Raw genomic sequence first — 3,600 nt, forward strand, 5'->3', positions numbered from 1 at the left:
CTGTTACTTGTTGTAATTCGATTTTGTTACTTTTTCTTTCCATTTCAAAATAATTAGGTCATTGCGGCATGGAGTATTATTGCATTCATTGAAACTCTAATAGGTAGAAAACAGCGTTGTTACTATTTAATTATTTATGCATGTCTTGTATTGTTTTGAATTTCCAGGAGGAAAAGATTCAGATTCCTTTGTTACAATTATTTTTCGTGATGCGTATGTGTAGTAGGAGATGAGATTGCAATGCAATGATGCCAAGTGGATATAAGATATTTTGAGGCACTTTGTTTTTCTTTCTCAAACTGTTGAATTGCAAAAACAACACAACTCAGTAGAATGAGCTGAGCGATTTGGAGCCAATAATACCCAAACTTGATAGTTTTTATGCATTTCATTTCCAAGAGTGTGAGTGTGAGTGTGAGTGTGATGTTTATTTTCACTTTTGGTGATATGCTGATGGATCAAGTATAATAGTTTTAATTGTGAATATTGATTGAGTTATGAGTTTGAGAAATCATATAAGTATATGATAATGATACCTCTCTACTCTACCTTCTTCATGGTTGATTTCTTTCTGATCCTAACACAGTACAAGTTGCTGCTGATAATTTTGTTTCAGAGAATTTTCAGAACCCACCTTCACTTCTAAATCTGAGTTGAAGGCCATGATCTTGCAATGATGTTCACCTCACCTGCAAAGTGTGTGAAACCAAATCTGTTGGCAGAATATTAATTGCTATACCTCCACAATATTACTTTTTAACATATTTATCTCAGTTTCATACCCAAATTTTATAACTTTTTCTATGTCGACCAGTTTGACCTACTATAGTATAAACTGATTTCTCAAACTCAAAATAATCACACTCACAATAGAAAACTTTGTTAAAGTTTAGTTGATTTAGTGTAAACTTTGAACTAAATATTCACACCACATTTCTCATCTATCTTAGACCTTCAACTTTCAAATCTACTCTCAATCAAATACCAAATTTTCCAAGATCAAAATTGTGAAATACAAGTGCAAAATGACATTTAATGGATATGATGAACTCTTTCTTGTGCAAAGTGATATTTAAGGGTCATATTAATAATATGTGTCAATCCAACATAAACATAACGTTATAAAATCTAGCAATGCCAATGAATGTTATAACCACTTTACTCATAAAAACCAATAACCATTACCAAATTCAAGGCTATCTCCATCACCATCACAGTTGCTGCAGTTTATAAGCATGAAACCTCTTCCCAACATCTTCACATGTGAATCACATGCCTGGCTGCTAAAACCAAAATGGAAAATCACCCTGCAAAAACAATTTTCGCATAAACAAAATCAGATGACTGTAAACTCATGCCTCCTATAATTAAACTTTAACAACAATAATGAACACAAAGCTCCTATAATCAATTGACTAATGATTGCAACGAGCAGGCAAAAAGAATTGAATAGTATTCATAGGGTTGAGGATCAATTCAGGTGTGAGTCTGTTAACCATGGGATGGGGTTGACTTGAGTTAAAGCTGGTGGATAGGAAAGAGCAGATCATCAGCTTAAAGACTACACATAACTCCAACCACTAGCAACACTTACTGTGAAGGATTCCATAAGCAACTAATTAATCCAGATTAAGACTTAGAAGTCAGCAAGAACACAAGATGCTACTACTTTTTCAATTATTATGTTCACGGAAGCACTGAAACACCATCAGCGACATTCTTCATTCAGAAAGTAGCTTACAACGTATTGTTCTATGGGAGTTGACATAATTGGGATTGGGTGCACAATGTATATGATAATATGAGCATATAAAAGACATTTGCAAAAAATACAGGCCTAAACGTACCGATTACAGCTGCTACTGCTGTTGTTGTTGCTGGTTGTTTGGTGGCGGCGGCATCCCAGGACGAGGAGGTCCAAAACCTGGCATCTGTCCACCAGGCGGAGGCATTCCAGGTCGAGCAGGAGGAGGCGGACCAGGCATACCAGGTCGTGGCGCTCCCCCTGGCGGTGGCGGACCTCTCATCATCTGAGGCGGCGGAGCCATAGGCCTTTGTCCATACTGCCCTGGCGGAGGCACTGGATACTGGCCAGGCGGCCGTTGAGCAAACTGAGGCGGCATCTGCGGAGGCGGTCCACGTGGCATCTGAGGAGGAGGACCCTGGCCAGGGTATGGCATTTGTCCAGGTCGAATCACCGGAGCCTGCGGGTAATTCATAGGCGGAGCAGACATATTCGGAACCGGCGGTCGAGAAATCTGCGGCTGCATCATACCGGGAGCCGGGCCACCAATCCCCCGAACCGGTCCAGCTAAACCCGGTTGAGCTTGAATCAAAGGAGCAGTAGGAATTCCACGGCCAGCAGCACGGCCGAGACCAGGGCCGGCCAACGCTGCAGCTCCAACGGCTTTAGCGCGATTTTCATCAGGCGGAGGAGGGCCTTCGACGGTCATGGAGATTACCTCTTCGCCCCTCAGGAGAACGAGACCAAGAGTGCGGCGGTCCTCGCGTTCTTCATTCTTCTTCGCACCTTTCGCCGGTGGAAGCTTACGAAACTCTTCACAGTCTCCGATTACAAGGTTCATGTGGCGGTCGAAGGCCATGAACTTGCCGACTAGCTGGCGGCCGTCTTGGATCGTGACACGCATACGGTAATTGATGAACTGGAGCATCTTGGAACCTTTAGACATCGACATTTTTGTAGATCGGTTAGGGTATCACAGTCACAGGTTACGGGAATGGTAAGACTGTAAGGGGGTTAGGGTTTTAAGAGGGAAGAAGCATGTTGGACTGTAAAAGTTTCTAAATAAGTCCCTAAGGTTTCATTATTTGTACTTCTCTAGATAAAGTCTTTTACAATAGCATCCAAAATAATTAAAAGTCTTTAAAACTTTATTTATTTTGTTAAATCAACAAATAATTATATTTTTAACATTTTTCTTTGTGTATAAGGGTTGTTTCTAATTTAAATGTTCATTCACACCTATTTGAAATATTTAATAATACGTTATCTTTTAGTTTATAAGAGTTGATGTTTTATCATAATCAATATGAGAGTTTCTTGTCTTTATAAAAACTATCGTGAATTTATAAATTGCATAATCATCATTGTTCCTATTTCCACGAAACATCAAGTCTTCTAATCACTCATTTGCTCAACGTAGGGGTTTTCGGTGTGCAAACTCAAATAAAATAAAAATCAAACACAACATATATAATTTAAGTATAACATACACTATATTTTATGTGATCCTATTGAAACGGCCCAATAATATCATACTCAAAACACTTAGATGAACAAATCTCATATTGAATTGACTATCATGTTTCAAATCAACATTTAACACACTTTTTATTTTAACTAGGCGAATACATGCATGTTGCGCATAATACAACAATATATTTGAAATATTTACAAATATATATATTTTAAATATATCAATGACGTTGTTGTTATATCTTATATAATAAATCTTATAATAAACTAATATAAACATTGTTTGTTTTGAATTATATGATAATAAAAACATCTTTGAAAATTTTATAGCCTCAATGTCCTCTGTCTGCGAGTTACTCATTAATAAAATTAAATATAATATA

General features: G+C 37.7%; 1 pseudogene across 2 annotated transcripts; it reads right to left on the reverse strand.

The window, feature by feature from the left end:
- Positions 1-458: 458 nt before the first annotated feature.
- On the reverse strand, positions 459-2,761 carry LOC145068831 (uncharacterized; annotated as a pseudogene). Of its 2 annotated transcripts, XR_013689146.1 has the most exons (3): positions 1,848-2,761; positions 1,186-1,307; positions 459-689 (listed from the first exon to the last, which is right to left on the reverse strand). The product of XR_013689146.1 is annotated as an uncharacterized LOC145068831, transcript variant X2 (transcript). The 2 variants fall into 2 exon arrangements; XR_013689145.1 differs by lacking the exon at positions 459-689 and having other exon boundaries at positions 1,053-1,307.
- Between the last annotated feature and the right edge of the window lie 839 nt (positions 2,762-3,600).

This window comes from Lactuca serriola, chromosome 8 (assembly GCF_051521515.1).
Source record: "Lactuca serriola cultivar US96UC23 chromosome 8, Lser_US96UC23_V15, whole genome shotgun sequence".
In the NCBI taxonomy this organism is placed as follows: Eukaryota; Viridiplantae; Streptophyta; class Magnoliopsida; order Asterales; family Asteraceae; genus Lactuca; species Lactuca serriola.